We start from the raw sequence: 11,481 nt of genomic DNA, 5'->3' as shown, positions 1-11,481 counted from the left end.
CACTTCAGCTATAAGGACACATATAGACTCAAAGCAAAGGGATTGGAGAAAGATATTCCATGCAAATGGAAACCAAAGGAGAACAGGGATGGCTATATTCATATCAGACAAAATAGACTTTAAGAAAAAAACTATAACAAGAGACAAAGAAGGTCACTCTATAATTACAAAGGGGTCAATTCATCAAGAGGACCTAACAGTCATAAATAGATATGTACTCAACCTCAGAGCACCTAAATATTGGGTTGGCCAAAAAGTTCTTTTGGGTTTTTCTGTAACCTTTTTTTTTCTTTTAAAGAGACAGCCTTTATTTTTAAGGGTTTTTTACATTGAAGAATTCAAAAAGTGGTAGGTTTTTGGAACTTATTGACCTGTATTTAAAAGGAACTGCTGACAAAGATTCACCAGAAATAATCTGAACAAGCGGGAAAATACAATTAATACTACTGAAGCCTACTAAAGTAATGCCAGGACATATGGTTTATACGACATAATGACCTCTAAATGCTGTCACTGATATGAAACTGCTTCTTTTCTAAACACACAGTGGTATAATTAACAGTATTCAATCACTTCTGTTCTTTCTTGACCATATAAAAATTAAAATCTCAGTTAAAAAAACTAATATATTCATCTCTTTAAATGTTTCTTACAGATACAATTTCAATATTTTCATTCAATAGTGGTGTGGTTTAAGAGATTTTTCATTCACAAGTGAAATAACAATCCACCCAAAGGGAACTGATAGTCTATAGACTCACAGTGCAAATAAAGAGTTCAGGAATGCAGCAACTGACCTTTCTAAAATGCAAAACAGATACAATTCCTCGAAGATACATGCAATAAGCTCTACTAAGCAGCTGGCCACAGAACTAGAACATTTGATAATTTTACTGGTGACTTCAATGGGACTCCAGATGTTTCCAAACTCGAACTCTCATCTTAGGCTTTGTATTTTGCATTTCTAGTTTTACTAATGACACAAACATGATTCAAATCCCTGAAGTATTCATTATAGTCAAAGGCATATCCTATAACAAACTTGTCTGGAATTTCAAATCCAGCAAAGTCTGGTCTATAACCAATGCTTCGAGGGGTCCTTTTCACCAGCAAGCTTGCAACCTTGACCATCTTTGGATTATGCTGCTTGACCAAGGAAAGCAAGGTCTGCATTGTTTTGTCAGTGTCAATTGTATCTTCAACAATCAAGAAATTCTTTCCAGTTAAAGTTGAGAGACTATCTCCAACAATTACTTTTATGTCACCTGTTGACTGCTTATTACAGTAGATTTTCAGTCTGATAAAATCTACAGTCATGGGAATAGATCTATCACTATTTCTGTTCGGTGCTTTGATGTAATCCAGCAGGTCAGCAAAGAATTTATAGCCCACTTGAGCACACAGAGGCCCGTGATGTGATGGCCTCCCATCTCCTTCATCACATCTCAAGCCAGCCATTCGGTCCACGATGCTGGAGCTGTGGGTCACCATAATGGAGCTGGCTGGCGTGTGGGCTGAGGGCAGTCTGGGATGAGCTTTTTCTGTAACATCTTATGGAAAAACCCAAACGAAATTTTTGGCTAATCTAATATATTAAGCAAACACTAACTGATCTGAATGGAGAAATAGACAACAGTACAATAATAGTAGGGGACTTCAATAACCCCACTTTCAATAATAGATAGATCACCCAGACATAAAAGAAGGAAGTGCTGGACTTGAATTATACTTTAGAGCAAATGGGCCTAACAGATGTATATAGAACATTCCATTCAACAGCAGCAGAATATATATTCCTCTCAAGTTCCACATGGAATATTCTCCAGGAAAGATCACATCACAAAACAATTCTTAGCCAATTTAAGAAGACTGAAGTCATACCAAGTAACTTTTCTGACCACAAAGGTATGAAACTAGGAATCAATAACAGAAGGAAAACTGGAAAATTCACACAAACATGTGGAAATTAAACAACACACTCCTGAACAACCAATGGGTCAAGGAGGAAATCAAAAGGAACATTTAAAAATATCTTGAAAACAAACAAAAATTGAAACATTACATACCAAAACTTATAGGATGCTGCAAAAGCACTTATAAGAGGGAAGCTTTAGCAATAGGTACTTACATTAAGAAAAAAGAAAGATCTCAAATAAATAACCTAACTTTACACCTCAAAGAACTAGAAAAAGAAGAATTAACTAAGCCCAAATTTAGTAGAAGAAAAGAAATAAAGATCAGAGCAGAAATAATGAAATAGAGACCAAAAAAAAAAATAGAAAAGATCAATGAAACTAAGAGCTATTTTTTAATTTTAAGACAACAAAAACTGACTAAATTTAAAGAGAAGACTCAAACAAATAAAATCAGAAATGAAAAGGAAATATTACAACTGATACCACAGAAATTAGAAAAACCATTAGAGATTACTATGTGCCCATCAACAGATGAATATATAAAGAAGATGCAATATATATATATATATATATATATATATATATATACAATGGAATATTACTCAGCCATAAAAAAGAATGAAATTCTGCCATTTGCAGCAATGCAGATAAACCTAGAGAATATCATGCTTAGTGAAATAAGTCAAACAAATACTGTATAATAACACTTATATGTGGAACCTAAAAAATAATGTATATGCAAAACATAGAGTCACAGATATAGAGAACAAACTAGTGGTTACCAAAGGGGAGAGGAACAAACTAGGGGTAAGGGATTAACAGATACAAACTACTATGAATAAAATAGATAAGCAGCAAGGATACATTTTAGAACACAGGGAATTTTTAGCTATTACCTTGTAACAATTTATAATATAATATAATCTGCAAAAATATTGAATAATTTTGCATGAGATTGTTCAATTTGAAGAAATTGAAGAAGACACAAATAAAAGGAAATATATCTAATGTTCATGTATTAGAAGAATTAATATTGTTAAAATGTCCATACTACTGAAAGCCATCTATAGATTCAATGCAATTCCTATCAAAATTCCAATGGCATTTTCCACTGAAATAGAGAAAAAATACTAAAATTTTTATGGAACTACAAAAGACCCTGAAGAACCAAAGTAATCCTGAAAAGAACAAAGTGAGAGGCATCACGCTTCTTGATTTCAAACTATGTTATTACAAACGTATAGTAATCAAAACAGTGTGGTACTGGCATAAAAATAGACAAAAGACCAATGGAACAGAATCAAGAACCCAGAAATAACCCCTTGCTTATACAGCCAACTAATACTGACAAGGGAGTCAATGATACTCAATGGCGAAAAGATAATCTCTTCAATAATTGGTATAGGGAAAACTGGATAATCACATGCAGAAGAATAAAATGAACCCTATCTCACATCACTCACAAAACATTAACTTGAAATGGATTTAAAGAATTAAACATAAGATCTAAAGCTATAATACTTCTAGAAGAAAACATAGAGGAAAAGTCCCTTGACAGTGGTCTTGGCAATGATTTTGGGGGCTATGACACTGAAAGCACAAGCAACAAAAGCCAAAGTAAACAAGTGGGACTAAATCAAACCAAAAATCTTCTGCACAGCAAAAGAAATAATTAAAAAAATGAAAAGGAAGCCTATGGAATGTAAGAAAATATTTGCAAATCATATATCTGATAAGGAGTTAATATCCAAAACATAGAAGGAACTCATAAAACTCAAAAACAAACACACAAAAAATATGATTAAAAAATGAGCAGAGGGAGGGCTTCCCTGGTGGTGCAGTGGTTGAGAATCTGCCTGCTAATGCAGGGGACACGGGTTTGAGCCCTGGTCTGGGAAGATCCCACATGCCACAGAGCAACTAGGCCCGTGAGCCACAACTACTGAGCCTGCGCGTCTGGAGCCTGTGCTTCGCAACAAGAGAGGCCGCGATAGTGAGAGGCCCGCACACCGTGATGAAGAGTGGCCCCCGCTTGCTACAACTAGAGAAAGCCCTCACACAGAAACGAAGACCCAACACAGCAAAAATAAATAAATTAATTAATAAACTCCTACCCCCAACATCTTCTTAAAAAAAAAAATGAGCAGAGGAACTGAGTAGACACATTTCCAAAGAAGATACACAAGTGGCCAACAGGTACGTGAAAAGATGTTCAATATCATCAGTCATCAGGGAAATGTAAATCAAAGCCACAATGAGATGTTACCTCACACCTGTTAGAATGGCTATTATAAAAAAGATAAATTTTGGCAAGGATGTGGAGAAAGGGGAACCCTGGTGTACTATTGGTGGATATGTAAACTGGTGCAGCCACTATGGAGAACAGTGTGAAGTTTCCTCAAACAATTAAAAATAGAACTACCATATGATCCAGTAATCTCACTTCTGGGTACATATCCAAAAGAAATGAAATCAAGTCTTCAAAGAGATATTGCACTCCCATGTTCGTTGCCATGTTATTCACAATAACCAAGATATAGAAACCACCTTAGTGTCAGTCTACAGATAAATGGATATAGAAAATGAGGCATATATACACAAGCGAATATTATTGAGCCATGAGAAAGAAGGAAATCCTGCCATTTGTAACAATATGGATGGACCTTGAGGGCATTAAGTTAAGTGAAATAAGTCAGACAGAGAAAGACAAATACTGTATGATATCATTTATATGTAGCATCTATAAAACCCAAACTCACAGAAACAAAGTAGAATGGTGGTTGTAAGTGGCTGGGGGCGGGGGTGGGAATGGGGAGATGTCAGCCAAAGTGTACAAACTTCCACTTATAACATGAATAAGTCCTGGGGATCTAAAGTATAGCATGGTGACTATGGTTAACAATACTGTACTATATGATTGAAAGCTGCTAAGAGAGTAGATCTTAAATGTTCTCATCACAAAAAAGAAATGGTAATTACATGAGGTAATGGAGGTGATAACTAACCCTACTGAGGTAAACATTTTACAATGTATAAGTGTATCATATCATCGCATGTACACGTTAAACTTACACAATGTTTTATGTCAATTATATCTCAATAAAGCTGGAAAAAATAAGGAACTTTTGAAAAAGAATAGTCCTTAACCCCAAAGAAATAAGATACTAATGATGAAATGCCAGGAACTGGGGCCCTAATTTTGGTCAGAATTCTTAACTCTTACCCTTAAAGTCATATCACAGTTCACCCTTTGGATCTTAGGAAAAAACAGTGATGTGGTGCTTTTTATTTTTATTTCTGATTTAGGTTTATTTTTAAATGGTAAGGGTAAAAGCTATCTAGTACACTCTTCCATTTACATCCTAGCTCACCAACCCTGGGATCCATCGCCCAATCTCCTTTTGCTCCTATTCTGGCCTCCTGCTCAGCGTTCCCTCTCCACCTCCTTATGTGTGGAGGGACTAAAGTGAAGACAGACTGGCCAGGCTAATTTTTCCAGGGGTGAGCCCAACTTTGGATTTTTACTTTAAAGTAGAATATGAAAATTTCCTTTAAGACAGTTTCCTGTTTTGGATCACAGTCAATTAGTAACATTTTGCCAGTAATAACTGAAGGACTGAAGTCTAGGTGGAAAAAGAGAGAGGAAAAGAGAGAACTCATTTACTGTTTTAAACTTCAGCAAACAGTGAATTATTTATATTTATTTCCTTGATACTCACCCATTCAGCAAACGTTTATTTTGTGCCTACTGTGTGCCAGGCCCTGAATTTTATGATTTCATATATCTAGATCTTTTCTTTCTCACAACAACTCTATGAATTAGAATTGTCACCTTACTTTATAAGTTAGGAAACTGAGGCACAGGGAGCTGAAGTGACCTGTCTCAGGTCACATTGCTGGTAAGATTTTAAATAGATTCTTTGGTCACCAGAGTTACAGCTTTTTCCACCAGCCTTGCAGCTGACTCTCCACTTGGAGTTGTTGTGGAGACTGTGCTGTGAGCTGTCAAAATATTAGCAAAGGTATGCTCTCTTGTACATCAGATGGCAGCATTTCGTTGGTCTAATTTTACCAGCCTATTTATTTAGTGACATAGGATAAGTTGGTTCAATATAGATCAAGAGTGGTGTTTTGGGATTCTTACCCAATCAGGTTTAAATGTACTTTTGAAAATGTGTCCTTCAAAAGCCAGAGTTTTACTTAATGGGGAAACCCTGGAAGCATTCCTGCTAATGTCAGGAGAAAGGAAATGATGCTCACTATTGGCACTATTATTTAATGTTTCATTGGATGTATTAGCTAGCACACTCTTGCTGAAAGTGAAAATTGGTATAACATTTTCAAAGGGCAACTTGATAGTATCTATTAAAAGATAAATTTTCAGACCCAGTGATCCACCATTTCAAGTGCTAGAAATTTATCCTAGAGAGACGTCACCACAAATGTGCAAAGATTTATGTACAAGGATGTTTATTGCAGTATTGTTCATAAGGGAAAACAACCCAAATGTCTATTAATAAAGGAACTGAGAAAATATATAATAGTGCATAAAATACTAGATAGATCTAATGTACTAATCTGGAAAAATGTCCATGTTGTACAGATCAGTGAAGAAAGAAAGTTTAAAAATAGTATGGGACTTCCCTGGTGGTGTAGTCGTTAAGAATCCACCTGCCAATGCAGGGAACACGGGTTTGCACCCTGGTCCGGGAAGATCCTGCATGCCGCAGAACAACTAAGCCCATGCGCCACAACTACTGAGCCTGTGCTCTAGAGCCTGCGAGCCACAACTACTGAGCCCGCATGCCACAACTACTGAAACCTACACGCCTAGAGCCCATGCTCTGCAACAAGAGAAGCCACCATAATGAGAAGCCCACGCACCACAACGAAGAGTAGCCCCTGCTCACCGCAGCTAGAGAAAGCCCGCATGCAGCAACGAAGACCCAATGCAGCCAAAAATAAATAAATTAATAAATTAATAAAAAAATACCACAGACTAAATGGCATAAACAACAGAATTTATTTCTCACCATTCTGGAGGCTAGAAATCCAGGATCGAGGTGTTGGCAGGTTTGGTTTCTTCTGAGGCCTCTCTCCTAGGCTTGCAGATGGCTGCCCTCTCACTGTGCCCTCTCATGAACTTTCCTCTGTTTGTGTGCATCCCTGATCTCTCTCGTGTATAAAAATTTTCTTTTCTTATAAGAACACCAGTCAGATTGGATTAGGGCCCATCCTAAAGGTCTCATTTGAACTTACTTATTTCTTTAAAGGCCCTATCTCCAAATACAGTCACATTCTGAGGTACTGAGGGTTAGGGCTTCAATATATGAATTTGGGAGGAACACAGTTCATCTCATAACAGTTTTTGATCTCGTTTATGAATGTATGGGAGTTTATTGTACTAAACTCTTTGGTTTTGTGTATGTTTGAAAATTTATATTAAATACAACATTGTAGAAGAGGACATAAAAGTAGACCTGAACAAATTGACATACATGCCCCATGAATAAGAAGACTCTTCAATAAGTGGTGCTGGGAAAACTGGACAGCTACATGTAAAAGTATGAGATTAGATCACTCCCTAACACCATACACAAAAAAAAGCTCAAAATGGAATAAAAACCTAAATGTAAGGCCAGACACTATCAAACTCTGAGAGGAAAACATAGGCAGAACACTCTATGACATAAATCACAGCAAGATCCTTTTTGACCCACCTCCAAGAGAAATGGAAATAAAAACAAAAATAAACAAATGAGACCTAATGAAACTTAAAAGCTTTTGCACAGCAAAGGAAACCATAAACAAGACGAAGACAACCCTCAGAATGGGAGAAAATATTTGCAAATGAAGCAACTGACAAAGGATTAATCTCCAAACTTTACAAGCAGCTCATGCAGCTCAATAACAAAAAACCAAACAACACAATCCAAAAATGGGCAGAAGACCTAAATAAACATTTCTCCAAAGAAGATATACAGACTGCCAACAAACACATGAAAGAATGCTCAACATCATTAATCATTAGAGAAATGCAAATCAAGACTACAATGAGATATCATCTCACACTGGTCATAATGGCCATCATCAAAAAATCTAGAAACAATAAATGCTGGAGAGGGTGTGGAGAAAAGGGAACACTCTTGCACTGCTGGTGGGAATGTGAATTGGTTCAGCCACTATGGAGAACAGTATGGAGGTTCCTTAAAAAGCTACAAATAGAAGTACCATATGACCCAGCAATCCCACTACTGGGCATATACCCTGAGAAAACCATAATTCAAAAAGGGTCGTGTGGACTTCCCTGGTGGCGCAGTGGTTGAGAGTCCGCCTGCCGATGCAGGGGACACGGGTTCGTGCCCCGTTCCAGGAAGATCCCACATGCCGCGGAGCGGCTGGGCTCGTGAGCCATGGCCGCTGAGCCTGCGCGTCCGGAGCCTGTGCTCTGCAATGGGGGAGGCCACAGCAGTGAGAGACCCGCGTACCGCAAAAAAAAAAAAAAAAGGGTCATGTACCAAAATGTTCATTGCAGCTCTATTACAATAGCCCGGAGATGGAAACAACCTAAGTGCCCATCATCAGATGAATGGATAAAGAAGATGTGGCACATATACACAATGGAATATTACTCAGCCATAAAAAGAAATGAAATTGAGCTATTTGTAATGAGGTGGATAGACCTAGAGTCTGTCATACAGAGTGAAGTAAGTCAGAAAGAGAAAGACAAATACCGTGTGCTAACACATATATGTGGAATTTAAGAAAAAAATGTCATGAAGAACCTAGGGATAAGACAGGAATAAAGACACAGACCTACTGGAGAACGGACTTGAGGATATGGGGAGGGGGAAGGGTGAGTTGTGACAAAGCGAGAGAGAGGCATGGACATATATACACTACCAAACATAAGGTTGATAGCTAGTGGGAAGCAGCCGCATAGCACAGGGAGATCAGCTTGGTGCTTTGTGACCACCTGGAGGGGTGGGATAGGGAGGGTGGGAGGGAGGGAGACGTAAGAGGGAAGAGATATGGGAACATATGTATATGTATAACTGATTCACTTTGTTATAAAGCAGAAACTAACACACCATTGTAAAGCAATTATAGCCCAATAAAGATGTTAAAAAAAAAAGACTCACCATCAGAAAGATATGTTTTCCATAAATAAATTTATAATTTTTAACACATCTTTATAAATATACCTGATTCTTTGCCTGAAACTGTACAAGCTTATATAGAAAAATAAGTAAACAAGAATAGCAGGGAAAACTCTGTAAATATAGAGCAGTGTGGAGTAGAGCAGCCTTATTGGATATTAAAACATACTCTAGAGCCTCAAAACTTAAAACAATGTGAAACTAGTACATGGAAGGAAACAAAAATCCAAAAACAGGCCCAAATGCATGTGGCAATTTAATATATGATAAAGGCATCTTCTCAAATCGATGGGGGTAAAAATGAACTTTCTAATCAATGACATCAGGACAACTGAGTAGCTATCTGGAAAAAGGTTAAATTTGATCCATACTTCATACCATATATCAAGATAAAATCTAAATAGATCAAAGATTTAAATTTAAAAAAATTAAGCCATAAAAGTACTAATGGTAAACCTTGAAGTGAAGCAGGCCTTTCTAATTATGACACAAATCCAGAGGCCATTTAAACACTGATTGACAAATTTCACTTCACCAAAATAAATAATTTCTTATGGCAAATAACACATACACATACACCATAAGCAAAGACAAAGGATAAATGGGGAAAATATTTGTAATTCATATCACAAAGGGATAATTTTCCTAGTTTTTAAAGAGTTCCTAGAGATTGAGGAAAAGGGACAATAACCAGTATTTTTTTCAAAAAGTGTGTGGAGCTACATGGAAAGATAGTTTATTTAAAAAAAAAAGAATACCCTGAAACATCTGAAAAGATACTCAACTTCTCTCATAATATGAAAAGTTCAAATTTAAAACTACACTGAGATTCTTTTTCTCACTTATCAATTTGTCTAAAATCAAAAAGTTTGACACCGTACTCTGTTGGTGAGCCTGGGGAAAATAGGAACGCTCATACATTGTGAGTAGGACTGCAAATTGGTACAACACTTGTATTAGGTTGGTAGGTGTGCCATTACAAAGTACCAGAAACTAGGTGGCTTATAAGAACAGAAATTTATTTGAATTTATTTTCTCACAATTCTGGAGGCTACAAGTCTGAAATCAAAGTGCTGGAAGGGTTGGTTCCTTCTGAGACCTCTCTCTTTGGCTTGTAAGTGGCCATCTTCTCTTCCCTGTGTCTTCACATGGTCTTCCTTCTGTACATGTCTATGTCTTAATGTCCTCTACTTGTAAGGACACTAGTCATATTGGATTAGGGCCCACCCTAATGACCTCATTTCAACTTAATTACCTCTTTATAAACCCTATCTCCAAATAGAGTCATATTCTGAGTAACTGGGGGTTAGGACTTAAACACTTGAATTTTGGAGGACACAGATCAAATCATAACAACATTTATGGAAGGAAATAGAAGTCGCTATAAAAATTACCCGTACATTACCCTTGTCCAGCAATTCCACCTCTGGAAATCGATCCTACAGATAAAATGACATACATATAAAATGACATATATATGAGGATATTCATTTCAAACTTTGTTCATAAAAGCAAAGAGTTGGAAACAACCCATGTCCACAAATAGGGGATTATTTGAGTCAACTGTATTTCACCTACACCATGAAAAATTATGCAGCTGTAAAAAAAATCAGGAAGCTCTCCATGCAAAGCTAAAGAGAAATCAACAATGATATATGAAGTGAGAAAAGGAAGGCACAAAACAGCATGCAGTTTAACAGCATGCTACATATGTATGAGAAATACATTCGTATTTTCTTGTACAGTATTTGCATAAAGAAACACTGAAGGCTAAATAACAACAACAAAAAACTAATAAAATTGGTTACTGATAGGGATGTATGGGGGCACAGAATAGAGGGGACAGACGTGGAATTGAGCTTTTCCATATATTCTTTTTTATATAATTTTCATTTCTAAATCACGTACATTCAAAACAATTACAATTATTACACATAAAGTTTCCTAGTTCAGCCATGAAATTTCTAGTACAATATGAGACTAACTCTAATCCTTTTACTTTTGAGAATGGCTATTCTCAGTTTATCAAAGCTTCAACTAGGGTTTTCAAAATCGTGCTCCTGTGAAATAAAGAAAATCCCCAGGGGTTGCAAGTGTTTTCTTTCTTCTTTTTCTTTGAAGAAAGGAACCGAGTTTAAGAGGGCTAGAGTGAGTCCAGTTGGATTTGACGTTGACCAAATAGGAGGTAGCCCAGATGCTATTGATCATCAGCACACATGCCCTTGAGTGTGCATCAATTCAAGCAAACAGAAGTGTGCCCTGCTGGGTGGAGGTGCCTGGATGGGGGTGGGGGGACCCGAGCGCACTGCCTCCAGCTAAGAGTGAAATTCCTTGAGAAAGCCCCCTTCCTGTCACAGAACTCACAGCACTCTGAGCCTGCTCGCAGCCCAACGGCCTCTCCGAGA

The 11,481-nt window shown here is 37.1% G+C and overlaps 1 pseudogene across 1 annotated transcript; it reads right to left on the bottom strand.

Annotated features, from left to right (window-relative positions):
• Nucleotides 1-942: 942 nt before the first annotated feature.
• On the bottom strand, nucleotides 943-5,303 carry LOC309817623 (hypoxanthine-guanine phosphoribosyltransferase-like; annotated as a pseudogene). Its single transcript has 2 exons — nucleotides 5,276-5,303; nucleotides 943-1,477 (listed from the first exon to the last, which is right to left on the bottom strand). The product of its transcript is annotated as a hypoxanthine-guanine phosphoribosyltransferase-like (transcript).
• Between the last annotated feature and the right edge of the window lie 6,178 nt (nucleotides 5,304-11,481).

Source organism: Grampus griseus, assembly GCF_964374135.1.
Source record: "Grampus griseus genome assembly, chromosome: X".
Taxonomy (NCBI): domain Eukaryota; kingdom Metazoa; phylum Chordata; class Mammalia; order Artiodactyla; family Delphinidae; genus Grampus; species Grampus griseus.
This window is presented reverse-complemented; position numbering and strand designations above follow the sequence as displayed.